This window comes from Pan troglodytes, chromosome 5, assembly GCF_028858775.2.
Source record: "Pan troglodytes isolate AG18354 chromosome 5, NHGRI_mPanTro3-v2.0_pri, whole genome shotgun sequence".
NCBI lineage: Eukaryota > Metazoa > Chordata > Mammalia > Primates > Hominidae > Pan > Pan troglodytes.
In genome coordinates, this window is record NC_072403.2 from 71,230,475 (window position 1) to 71,244,103 (window position 13,629).

General features: G+C 34.5%; 1 protein-coding gene across 9 annotated transcripts in view; it reads right to left on the reverse strand.

The window, feature by feature from the left end:
- The window catches only part of LOC100609532 (protein eyes shut homolog), a 2,075,858-nt gene that overhangs the window by 1,801,940 nt on the left and 260,289 nt on the right, over positions 1-13,629 (reverse strand). For 4 of the 9 annotated variants that reach the window (XM_054685923.2, XM_063813138.1, XM_054685924.2 and 1 more), the window contains one exon: positions 2,686-2,826. The exons of the other annotated variants lie outside the window; for them this stretch is intronic. The gene's annotated coding sequence lies outside the window, so the exon portion shown is untranslated. The remainder of the gene's footprint in view (positions 1-2,685; positions 2,827-13,629) is intronic. 9 annotated transcript variants of the gene reach the window in all.

Genomic DNA, 13,629 nt, shown 5'->3' on the forward strand with positions numbered 1-13,629 from the left:
AATACCATTTGACCCAGCCATCCCATTACTGGGTATATACCCAAAGGACTAGAAATCATGCTGCTATAAAGACACATGCACACGTATGTTTATTGCAGCACTATTCACAATAGCAAAGACTTGGAACCAATCTAAATGTCCAACAATGATAGACTGGATTAAGAAAATGTAGCACATATACACCATGGAATAGTATGCAGCCATAAAAAATGATGAGTTCATGTCCTTTGTAGTGACATGGATGAAATTGGAAATCATCATTCTCAGTAAACTATCCCAAGGACAAAAAACCAAACACCACATGTTCTCACTCATAGGTGGGAATTGAACAATGAGAACACACGGACACAGGAAGGGGAACATCACACTCTGGGGACTGTTGTGGGGTGGGGGGAGGGGGGAGGGAAAGCATTAGGAGATATACCTAATGCTAAATGACGAGTTAATGGGTGCAGCACACCAGCATGGCACATGTATACATATGTAACTAATCTGCACATTGTGCACATGTACCCTAAAACTTAAAGTAAAATAATAAAATAAAAGAAAATAAAATGCTTCTTCCATATACTAAAGTTCTTTAGGGAAATATTATATATGTAATCCACATCCCCTAGGCACATATTAAGACTGAAAAATATTTATAGTATAGCTAAATAAGGGAAGAAAATGAATGAAAAAGAAAAGAAGGAAGGAAAGAAATAAGAAAGGTATAAAGCATAAGGATGCTGAAACCATTAAAAGAGAACATATATATTAAAATAATTCTGGCACATAGCAGGTTTTCAGTTAATTTTTGTATAATGTGACAAATTAGTTCCCTGCCCATGTATATGAATAAATCTTTTATTTATATACTTGCATGTTCTATATGTGAAAGCCAATATTTCTCATGGAAATCTGTCTACTTCTAAGCATTTAGGCCTGTGGCTAGACAAAGACCACTGCTAATCCTCACAGCTATTTAGGTACTTTTAATGATGATAGGTTTAAAGTCCCTACAAATGTGAATTTAATAATGAAAGGAGAAATTATGACATGTAAACAACTTTCAGAAGTCTTGTTTAGGATTAGGACTGACAAGACATAGTAGAAGCATGAATGGTAGTTTATGTTTCAGGAGAAAATATAGGGAAATAGACAAATAGATATTTCAGTATAGAGTGAGATAATTTCTTAAAGATGTCAGGGCAAGAGTTACAATTTTATTAAGGGCTTAATCTGCATCAGGCCCAATGATCAGTGTTTTGTATGTTTTATTCTTTTAATCTACAGTCTTTGAAATTAGTACAAATATTTACATCCATTTTACATGAGGATGTACAAAGGCACAAGGATGCCTGGTATTACTAACTCCTCTTTTCTCCAAAATTCTCTAAAAATTATCCTCAAAAAATTTTTCTCAAAGAGAATACAATGCAAAAGGAAGAAGAGTTTATGAGAAAACAAATTAGATTCTACTCTAGATTCTGACACTTCCTAGTCAGAGAATACAATCTCTTACTGGGAACAAAAGAGTTTCAAGTTAACACACACTTTTCAACTATAACACTGTATGATGTTGTTATTTTTCCTTTAAAATGATAATAAAAAATACTATGTGGATAATAGCTCTATTATTTATAGTGCTCTCAATGTCTATTACATGAACTTATTTATCCATTTGCAAATAATTCTTAGCCTCAGTTTCCTTAGCTATAACATGATATTAATGAAAAATATACCTGCTCTTGGAACATGGAAATTGGATTTATACCAAAGCAACTACTGCGTGTGGAAGGGCTGTAAATCTAAGGATATTATATTATTTTATTTTCCATTATAAACCTAGGATATATTTTATACCTCATATTTTAATAGCTTATTTTCTGTCCCATTTTTTAAATAAAAATAATTGTCTGTAACAAAAGTATTTTGGAATCTGTTTTTTTCAAAAAAAAAAAAAAGAAAGAAAACAAAAGCCCAAACCTTAAACCAGTTTCTTTGAATAACTAAAATCAATCTTCTTACTCTACCTGAATTCATCACTCAAAAATCTTTAACAATGAATTAATCTGCCTTTACATCCAAGCTAATAAAATTACAGTTGAAGCAATACTTATGTATTATGTAAAGTGAGGTTACGGGTAAATAAACTATTTTAAAATGATGCTGTAATTACATCCTCATTAGGTCTATGGTTAGGCAAGTCATTTTGGGCTTTTTATCAACTTATCTGTGCTAAATAAAACTAACATTTTAAAGTAAAATAAATAAAATTTACATTTGGAAATTAACATTTAAGAATAGTAGTATGAAATTACAGTTTAATTATTTCAACCAAGTAAAGGTAAGTACAGGCATACATGACACCAATGACAGATTATTATCATTGTTGCGAATTACAGATATTAATCATTAAAGGGAATAAAAAAATTCAAGAATATACAAGTTTGCACATGTAAGTTTGAGGCAGGATAGTAAAAATTCAACTCCAAACAAGTTCTATGTGTAGGAGTTTCCAGTGATTTGGAAGTGGTTCCTGCACTCAACAATCTTGATGTTTAGATAGAAAAAATAAACAAAAAGCTAAGGATAATAAAAATAATTAACAACATGATTCTTAATAGACACTCTTCCTTTAACAAGCTTAACATATATACATTATCTAAATCTCACAACAGCTTTAAGAGGTAACATTATTACCTCTATTTGATAAATGAAGAAACTGAGTCTCAGAAAAGTAATGTTCCCAACGTCTTACAGCTGGTATTTGGCAGAATCCAAACTTATATCCAAGCATTCTGTTATCAGTGCCTGAGTCCTTAATTACTGTCCTAGAGTAGACTAAATTGAAAGAAAAATTTTAGTTCTATAAAATTAACAAACATATTATGAAAAATCTGGAGCATTACCCATATCTTATAAAAATTATGGTTTTCACCTCCAACTTTCCACCTTCATCTCTTCTCCAAAAAGGGCAGGCAATACATCTCAGTTTTTGTATTTGTATTTCACTAGTACAACAAGTTGGCAAACACAAGGTAAATGTTCAATAATATATTAAAGTGTCACAGGATTCCATGAACATTAAAGAAGGAAATAGACATTTTGAAATATGTATGTTCTATATTTAGTGAACACATTATCTAATCAAGAAGGTAAGATTTATTTTATTTATTTTCTTTAGGTCATGCAAAATTGTGGTATCATCTTAAAATTAGAATATAAACCCCATGAGGGCAAAAGCTATTGTCTTTTCTTGTTCATTGCTATAAATATAGCAATATGTGTGTATTAGTCGGTTCTCACACTGCTAATAAAGACAGACCCAAGACTCGGTAATTCATAAAGGAAAGAGGTTTAATGGACTCACAGTTCTGCAGGGCTGGGGAGGCCTCACAATCATGGCAGAAGGCAAAGGTGTGGCAAAATCAGGTCTTGCACTCCCCTTTATACAACATCAGATCTGGGAGACTTACTATCATGAGAACAGCATGAGAAAGACCCGCCCCCATGATTCAATTACTCCCACCAGGTCTCTCCCATGACACGTGGAAATTATGGGAGCTACAATTCAAGGTGAGATTTAGGTGGGGACATAGCCAAACCATATAAATGTGTAATGCCCATGTCAGAAAAACAAATTGTGAAATTCTTTGAAATGAAGAAAAATGATTCTTGTGTGTTCTATCAAGCACATCCTTCTGGGATATCCCTCTCTTTCATTGTGTTTGAGTTGTTTTACAATTCGGTAAATTGTAGCATACTATTAATAATGCTAATAATGCTTGGTCGTTGACATGCAATTTGTGTCCAATGGAGATACAATTGATTATTGGATTGTGGATATTTATCAATTTTGCATCTATTTGTACATTCAATTCAATATACATTGTTGCCTCTGTGTGTGTTTGTGTGTGTGTGTGTGTGGCGGTGGTGGTGGCAAATTAAACTTTAAATGAGTTTGAACATTGTGCTAGTTTCCTCTTCAATTCATGAGTTAAATTAAACTTTTATCGTGTATTGATATTTAAGAGTTATGATTTTACCTTAAACATTATTTTTAACATCTAAATTAGTAAACAAAGGCATACCAAATACTAGATAACTAATAAATATATGTATATTAATCTATAAAGGTTAATATAAGTTAATAATAGAATACTAAATTAATAATTGAATTAATGAGTGAATAAGATATTTTTCATGAAATTACACAATTAATTGTTACGGTCTCTATTAGTCTGCATTCATTGTTATAATATTCTTGGCCAGGTGACTGAGAACACTTGCAAAAACTGTAGTAACTATATATATATATATATATATTTTTTTTTTTTTTTTCTTTTTTTTTTGAGATAAGGTCCTGCTCTGTCACCCAGGCTGGAGTGTAGCGGAGTGCTCACAGTTCACTGCAGCCTCAACCTCCCATGGCTTAGGTGATCCTCCCACCTCAACCTCCTGACTAGCTAGGATTACAGGCACATGCCATCACACTTGGCTAATTTTTGTATTTTTTTTTTGTAGAGATGAGGTTTCACCATGTTGCCTAGGAATCAATACTTTTCTAAACCATGTATGGATTTTCACTCTTTATAGATTAATTTTACTCTTTATAGATTCACCCTTTAAGTTTACTATGCATATTAGATTAACTTTTCAAATATGTACAACATATTTCATGTACTTCAGTAGTACTTGATACACATCACCCCCTCTGGCTATCCAAAATAAAATAATTGTGTTATATAGAAAATGTGTACTTGCAAAAGAATTCCATTATCATTTGAAAACTCAGAAAGCATACGGGGCCAATACTTCTGAATTTGGCCACTGTACTTTTTGATATCAGATAAGATACAGAAATAATTTATATTTGATAAAAAGAAACTCAATTTGATTTCCACAAAATTTATAGTTCTAGACATTTAAAAATGTGTTTATTTTTAATGAGTGTAACAAGGATATTGCTAAGATAACAAGACATATGTTGAACTGGCTAATTTTCTTCAAGATGTAATGAGCCCTCTTGGGAAGTAGGCCTTGTGCTGGACACTAAGGAAATTTGAAGTTATAATGTCCAAGTTTTCATAATATAGTGCAGAATATGGAAACATGAGAAGTAAAAATGTTACACAATATGTGTTATTGCAGAGGTACAATTATATATACACATATATATCATTTATATAACAGTCTATTCCTGATATGTATATATATGTGTGTATATATGTATATACATATATCAGAGGAATATAATGTATACATATATACATATATGTATATATCAGGAATAGACTAGAATAAGGATTGACTGATAATTGTGAGTTACTGTTATGTCTATCCTATTTACAGGGTCTCTAAGCAAGACCAGTGTCTTTGTCTGCAATGTTTCTTCTACCTTCTTTTTTATTAACAACATAAATCATGGATTTTACAGAGTGAGAATTTCATTGGACGAAGGGTAGTCCAATTTTAGTGCTTGATTGCATATTTCTTTGCAATTGGAGAGGCAATTAAAAATTAAGAGTAACAAACATCTTCTCAAAATCCTAAATTTGAGGACAAATATGAAATTATGACTGCTGATGGACTAGGCTCACATGTTCCAATTTGCTGTTTGCAAGGCTGACACCAAAAAATTATTACAATTTCTATCATTCTGAACAAGTTTATATGGATGCATTTGCTGCAATTAAGATAAAAATATAGTTTGTTCAGGCTTATCTTATCAATTTTTATTCTCACATAATTAGACGCTGAGTAAAACTTTTGTTTTAGAGATGTAGAAATCATGACAGAGAATGACCATCTGCTCAACATATATACGTGTTGTATCAAATCACTGCAGTACTTAAGTACAGAGGCTCTGGAGTCAAAAACCCTGGGGGAAGAAATCTGGGTGTGTTTGCTTTCTACCTTTCTTACACTGAATAAATTACTGAACACAGTTTCCCCATCAGTGAAAAGAAGGTAATGCTTGTTCTTATCTCACAAAATCATGTGAGGACTAAATTATATAAATCATAAAAGTATTTTTGAGAACTCAGACCTTCCAAATAGAAAGTTAGTAAATTTATTACTTTAATGAAATAGTATATGCGTGAAGAAATCCAATAATCAGGTTTTGTTAAAAAACCTCTCTATCCCATATCTTAGTCTAACTTACATAGCCGAACATACCTGACAGTTCATATCAAAAAATCTACATTAAGAAAATTTTGACAATTTGAATAAGGTTTCTTATGGAATTAGGTCTCATTATTTTGGAAGAAAGTAATTTGTTTGATTGGCTATATTTAAAGTATTCATTTCTTCTAATCTTGTTTTATCACACTTAGCAGAGTTACAGAAGATTGTAAATGTAATTTTTTTATTAATGCCACTCCGTGTTAAGGGTCCTCAAATTATGAAGGGCAGAGATTCTAATATCTCCTACTCATCAAAATATTCTCAGTGTCTCGTAGGGTTCTTGGTATATAACGGATGTTTTAAAAATATTTTATTTGATTAATAGTCAACAATGTAAGTGAATAAATGATAATTTAATTCATTTTTGCTCATAAATAATTTTATTGTTCAGAGTTTGAGGAATTTTACCTTCAAATTTCCTGTGGGTCTCTTCTTACAAAAAATCACTTTTAACATTTATAACAATTCTATCAAATCATGGTGACATGTTATACTTTCCTCAGCACTTGCAAAAATATTTAGTATTTCTAAAAAAATACTCTGATGTAAATCTATTATGTAAGCTTTAGATTTCATTCTACTTGAATTATTTATCTAAGGTATATAGAGTAATTTTTCTGGTAAATTGAAAATAAGATTCTATATATTCTGATCTCTGAAATGAATTATATATTCCTCTGTAATAGTATAACATAGTTTTTATAGCTGTAAATTAAATGAGAAATTAGTGGGCCAGCACAGTGGTTCACGCCTGTAATCCCAGCACTTTGGGAGGCTGAGGCCAGAGGATCACTTGAAAACAGTGGCTCAAGACCAGCCTGGGTAATGAAGTGAGACACTGCCTGCACATTAAAAATAATAGTGAAAGTATTTTGTGTGGATCGTCCTTAAGTCTGTGTGTGGAGTGGGGTGGAGATGGGTTGTTTGTTTTTGAGAGAGTCTTGATCTGTCATCCAGGCTGGGGTGTTAGTGTTCTTAAGTTTTGAAATATGTATGCATATTTTTGTATCAAAACACATACAAGCATAAATACTTTAAGAATTTCAATGCAATTTTGCTTCCAAATTATATGCTAATTTTTATTATGTATTTTGCATATTATATAGTTTAATCTTTGAAAGTTATTGAATATGTATTTGATTTAATTTGCTCTTCCCTTATATTCTCACATTTTTGATACCTTTTGTGCAGCTGTGCTATAAAATCTAATGCATCTGAACATTTTTATAATAACTGAACTTTTCACATTTTATGGCTAATTCTGCCTTTTAACCTTTTCCTTGATCCTCGATGAACAATTTAGTGTAACATTTAATTATAATTACCAGAACACAACAAAACATGAAAATAAAGTTAAATGTAGGATATTACATTTTTGTGTTCAAATAGTTTCAATTTTTAATTTAATATCTGATTATTTTGTGAGAATTATATGTACAATTACATGTAAATAGAATCTTCAAATACATAGATTAACAATTAAAAAGACACTTGTTGTCATATGACATGCAAACCCCAAGAGCAGTCCTGTTATATATCATTTTTTGAAATGTCTATGATTTTTATTAGTAACATTTTATAAATGCATTATGGGGTAATGTATTCTTTAATTACCTACATTTTACCATTCCACAACATATATATACCTCAAAACATCATACTGTAAATTATAAAAACACTTATGTGACAGTTAAAAAAATAAATTGTGATACACACACACAAACACAGAGAGACAGACAGAATGGAGTACTATTTAGCCTGAAAAAACAAAGAAATCCTGTCATTTGAAACAACATAGGTAAATCTGGAGGACATTATGCTAAGTGAAATAAGCCAGACACAGAGAGAAAAATAGTGCATGATCTCACTTATATGTGGAATCTAAAACAGTACATCTCTTAGAAGCAGAGAGCAAACAGTTGTTATGAAGAATGAGGAGGTGGGAAAATGGGGAAATTTTGGGCAAAGAGCACAAAGTTGCAGCTATGTAGGATGAATAAGTCTAGATGTCTAATGTAAAGTAATCATTTCACTATGTATATGTCTATAAAAAATTGTGTTGTATACCCTAAATATGCCCAATTTTATTAAAAATAACTTTTTTTAAAAAAAAAGTTTAAATGTTTATATACTGCTAGATGGCAGGTGGGTGGAAATTATATAGCTACATCAGGGGTAGTCTACGTTATGAGAGAACAAGTTCTCCATACGGATGGTTTGCTGAGTTAGTGTTTCTCAAGGATATATTCCAGACATACTTTTCCTTACAGCCAACGTGGAATAAAAGTCCAACTTTTTTTTTTTTTTGAGACAGAGTCTCACTCTTGTCGCCTAGTCTAGAGTGAAATGGCACGATCCCAGCTCACTGCAAACTCCACCTCCTGGGTTCAAGTGATTCTTCTGCCTCAGCCTCCTGAGTAACTGGGATTACAGACACACAACACCACGCCCTGCTAATTTTTGTATTTTTAGTAGAGACGGGGTTTCACCATGTTGGCCAGGCTGGTCTCGAACTCCCAACCTCAGGTGATCCGCCCACCTTGGCCTCCCAAAGTGCTGGGATTACAGGCTTGAGCCACCGCACCGGGCCAGAAGTCCAATTTTCCTATAGCAGTCAGAATTAATCACCCTGGCCTGCACAGTAACTCTCTTCTTTGTCTGTTTATTCAGAGGCATGAGGAGTCCAAAGTGGCCATATGGCAGTCTTAACTTTCATTTCAATGGAATAATTGTTGTGTCTCCTGGTGGAAGCATTCTCCTTTTTGGAACTAACGGATTTAGGTCAGCAGAGCACAAGGTCACAGAAACAGGAAGTAAGCATTTTGCTACTGGGTCAGTAGGAGTAACAGTGAGTGGTACCACTTTCATTTCCACTCTCTAAATGTTGGACCGTGAATCATATACATGAAGCATATACAGCCTTCTAGAGAACATTTTCCCAGCCCTTCAAGATGTTGCCACCTAGCTGGTACTGTAACCAGCTCTTCAAAACACAATTTCACTGTTTTATCAAACCACTTACTTCAGGTTGATGGGAAGACATGGAAACACTGGTGAAATCTATGAGTGTGGTTTCACTGCCACACTTCATTTGCCATGAAGTGAATTCCTTAGAATCAATGTTGTGTGAAATACCATGATGATAGAAATGTATTCTGTAAGCCCATGAATGGTAGTTCTAGCAGAAGGATTGCATGTAGGGAATACAAATCCATATCCAAAGTATCTAATATAGCAAGAACAAAATGCTGCCTCTTTTATGACAGAAGTGTCTCATGTTATTAACTTGCCATCAGAAAGCTGGCTGATCACCTTTGAGTGTCATGTGAGGGCCTCAGTGTTTATCGTTGCTGCTGGCAAATTGAGCACTGAGCGATGGCTTTAGCCAGGTCAACCATGGTGACTGGAAGTCCACGTTGCTGGGCCCATGCATAATTTCCATCCTTGCCACCATGGCCACTTTTTCTAAACTGATTCTTTTTTTGCTTTTTTTGTTTTTTTTTTTTTTCAATTTTACTGTAAGTTCTGGGATACATGTGCTGAACATGCAGGTTTGTTACATAGGTATAAATGTGCCATGGTGGTTTCTAAACCCATTTTAAAGTCATATGTTGAAAGCATTTGAAGATAGGGCTCAATGAAACCACTGAGAAGTCACTGAAAAAACTGGGGAATCATGACTGGTATCCACAGAAAAAGTCATCCTATCAACTTGATTATTGTAATCATCCTCTGCAGAGGTCACTGTTTACCAAGCATCTGAGTGAAAACAAATATTTTCACATTATTTGCCCATTCATAAAGGTCTATTATACACACCTCTTACCAGATCTCCTCAACACTGATTTTCCAATCAAGTCACTTCCAAGTGCCTGGCCATCCATTCTAACCGGAAAATTCAACTTAACTCATGATCTGCTAGCCTTCCCAGCCTTTCTGATTCCCCTTGCCCACCATCAATTACTCTCACAGGCATCTCTCTAATAAAATCTTTGATTAATCCTGTCTTATTGTTTGTTTCTCAAAGAAATTAATCTAACAAAGGTATTGTTAGTGGAGATCAGCAACACAGAGTATGGCATTTGACATGAAGTAACTAATCACTGACTCTTTTGTTTTCCATATCCATAAACAGGAAGTATCTAAAGCAGTTTACTTTTAGATGAAATGGACAACAGTATATCTTTCCAGTCTTGCCTCATGGCAATGAGTGCTCCTACTTTATCTAACAGAGTAGCTCAGAAGTCTTGATTGTTTTGGAATTTCACAAAATAGCACTCTTGCCCATTTGTGAATTATATTCTCTTAGACTACTAATAACATAAGAAATGTCTTAAATGTTCTAGTAATTACATACATGGCAGTGAGTCTGGAGTGTTTTAGTCCATTTTCTTTTGCTATAATTACAAATTACCCTGAGACTGGGTGATTTATAAAGAAAATAAGTTATTTTGGTCTGGTTCCTAGAGACTGAGAAGTCCAAGGTCAGGGAGGCGTATCTGGTGAGAGCCGTGTCATAACTTAGTGAAGGGTATCACATGGTGAGAGAGCAATAGCATGTCAGTTAGGGCTTTTCTTCCTCTTCTTATAAAACCACCTGTCCCGTTACGGGCCTCATTCTATTGACCTTATCTAATCCTAGTTATCTTCCAATGGCATCAAATCTGATTCCCATTGACATATGATTTGGGGAATTAAGTTTTCAATACATGATATTTACAGAAAAAATCAAACCACGGCAGGTGTAGAACACAAAGATTCAGAGATCAATTGTAAGTAAAATTTTGAGAAGGTCCTTTGGTCCGAAATATCTTAGAATATTTCTTTTCTCTTAAAAGATGCCATCACTCTTCTCATCTCTCATCACCAAGCATAATGCACAGCACTTGATAAGTCTCTTTAGATTTGTAGCTAGCAAACATTTGGAAACACTGCTCCAACCTGTCTTTTTTAGTTTATTCAAAAGGCTGCTTGGCTCACGCCTGTAATCCCTGCGCTTTGGGAGGCCGAGGCGGGTGAATCATGAGGTCAGGAGATTGAGACCATCCTGGCTAACACGGTGAAACCCCGTCTCTACTAAAAAATACAAAAAATTACCTGGGCGTGGTGTCGGGCGCCTGTAGTCCCAGCTACTCAGAAGGCTGAGGCAGGAGAATGGCGTGAACCCGGAAGGCGGAGCTTGCAGTGAGTCCAGATCGCGCCACTGCACTCCAGCCTGGGCGACAGAGCAAGACTCTGTCTCAAAAAATAAAATTAAATGTAAAAAAGACTGCTAATCTTGAGTGGAATCGAAATAACGAGAGGGCACTGCATAAAGTCCAGGTGGCAGTATAAGCTTCTCTAAAACTCAACCCAAATAATTCAGTACATTTTATAAAGCTATAGGAATCGGTGTTGGAACAGGAGTGTGTGGAGTTTTGGGTATCCCAAAGGGATGAGTCCCTAGGTTTCTGGAGAAAGGTTAAGCAATTTTCTCCTTCTCATCACTTAAAAATTTCCATGTCTGTTACTGGACCATAGTAAAAACTAAGTGTCAGTCCATGGGACAGAATGACTTTCAATGAGGTGCATGTCCTTAGGTACATGAAGGTTAGTCAATCTCAGCAACAACCTCTTGTGGCCTAGGAGTAGTATATTCTGGTTAACCCCAAGTAACTCTAGAAAGCATTTTAAATTACAGACACCTATATCACCTCCCTAACTCACACTATATTCACAAAAGGAGTTTCCTTATGACTAATTAATGGTAGAGAAATATACTGGGGTATGACTCACGTATGGGTTGGTTTATGGTAGCACTATTCAGAACTGCACATCTTCTTCATTATAGGCCTACACAGGACAGCCCAGTAGCATGATGGAGAACAGAAATCCTTTCAGAGGATAGATCTCTGAGCACTAAATTGATCACAACTTTCAACAGAACAGATGACATACCTTTCAAAAGTCATCCAGTTTCTCTTCAGGTCACCCCAGTGTTAGCACAGAAAAGTCATAAATGTCATGGTGGCACAAAAGGTTATGCACAGGCCCAATAATACAGATGCCTTCTCATCCAAACTGATCTAGTTATTTCCACTAGTCTATGTCTGACTTGCCAGTATAATTGGACGCTGTCTTTGATATCACACTGTTACTCAGGGAGACCGGGCATACACCTATTACAATCAAATGCATTGACACGAAATGAAAGTCATTCATCCACAGTAGACATGATAAACTGTGTAGATATGGGTTTGATTTTCCACACATGGGACCTCCCTAAACAGCTTTAGTTAAGGGTTACAAAGTAACACATCCATCAACATGATAATCCATACAACATTGTCTGAAATTAAGAAGCTCATTTTATGGCAAATGAGTTGGTTCAACAGGCTCACGACTATTGGATTCACTGGTTGTGCCATGTGAAATAGCCTAGGATCAGTTTTTAAAAACTATTAACTGAATGGCTGAAAGTGTTACTAAGGCATCAGCTCGAGCACTATAATTTCAGTGTTGAGAAACTGTCCTTCTGGTAACAGCACATATGTTGAAACAATGGCCAATATAATGAGATTGTAACAATATGAATTGAGAAAATAAAGGTGAAAGTAGAAATAATTTATATTTCAAAATGTCCATATTGTGGAATTCTCTCCTTACAAACTCAGTCTCTGTTTCTGATTGTTAGGAGCAACATTTCTCCAAGGGGAACATAGAAAAAAATTTCACTGAAATAGAATTGATAACTACAATCTACCAACTAGGTTCTAATGCTATTGATAAGCAGACAAAATGTATTTGCTGTGCAGGCTGGGTGTCCTGGTTATAATGAGGATCTATGATTGATGTTATCTACTATGGTTTGAATGTTTGTTGTGTTGAAATTTAATTGCTGTTGTAACACAATTAAGAGGTAGGACTTTTAAGAGTTGATTAGGCTATGAGGGCTCTACCCTCCTGAGAGGAATGGGTTCCTTTGTAAAAAAGTAACTTGACCCCCTCTTGCCGTCTCTCACCCTCTTGCCTTCTGCCATGTCATGGCCCAGCAAGAAGGCCCTTGACAAATTCCAGTGTCTTGATATTGAACTTCTCAGTCTCCTGAACTATGAGCCAATATATTTCCATTCATTATAAATTACCTAGTCTCGACTATTCTGTTATAGCAGCACAAAACGGACTAAGACACTAACCAATCAATTGGGTAAATTTATTTACATATAAAGTAAAGAGAAGTCACTCATTATTCCATGTTCCTTGAAAATTCTTTATGGAAATTTCAATAATAACAAACCAATAAGAACATGGTAATTAAAGGTTCAGACCCTTAAGAAATAAAGTTCTAGGTTTCTTTTCTTGGCAAGCTCTGAGACAAGCTAAAGTCTTTTGCAAATTTTCAGAAATCTAGAATGGATGATTCAAGAGAAAGATAAGAAATATCAATTAATTGCTCAAGAGGAGATGCAGAAGCAA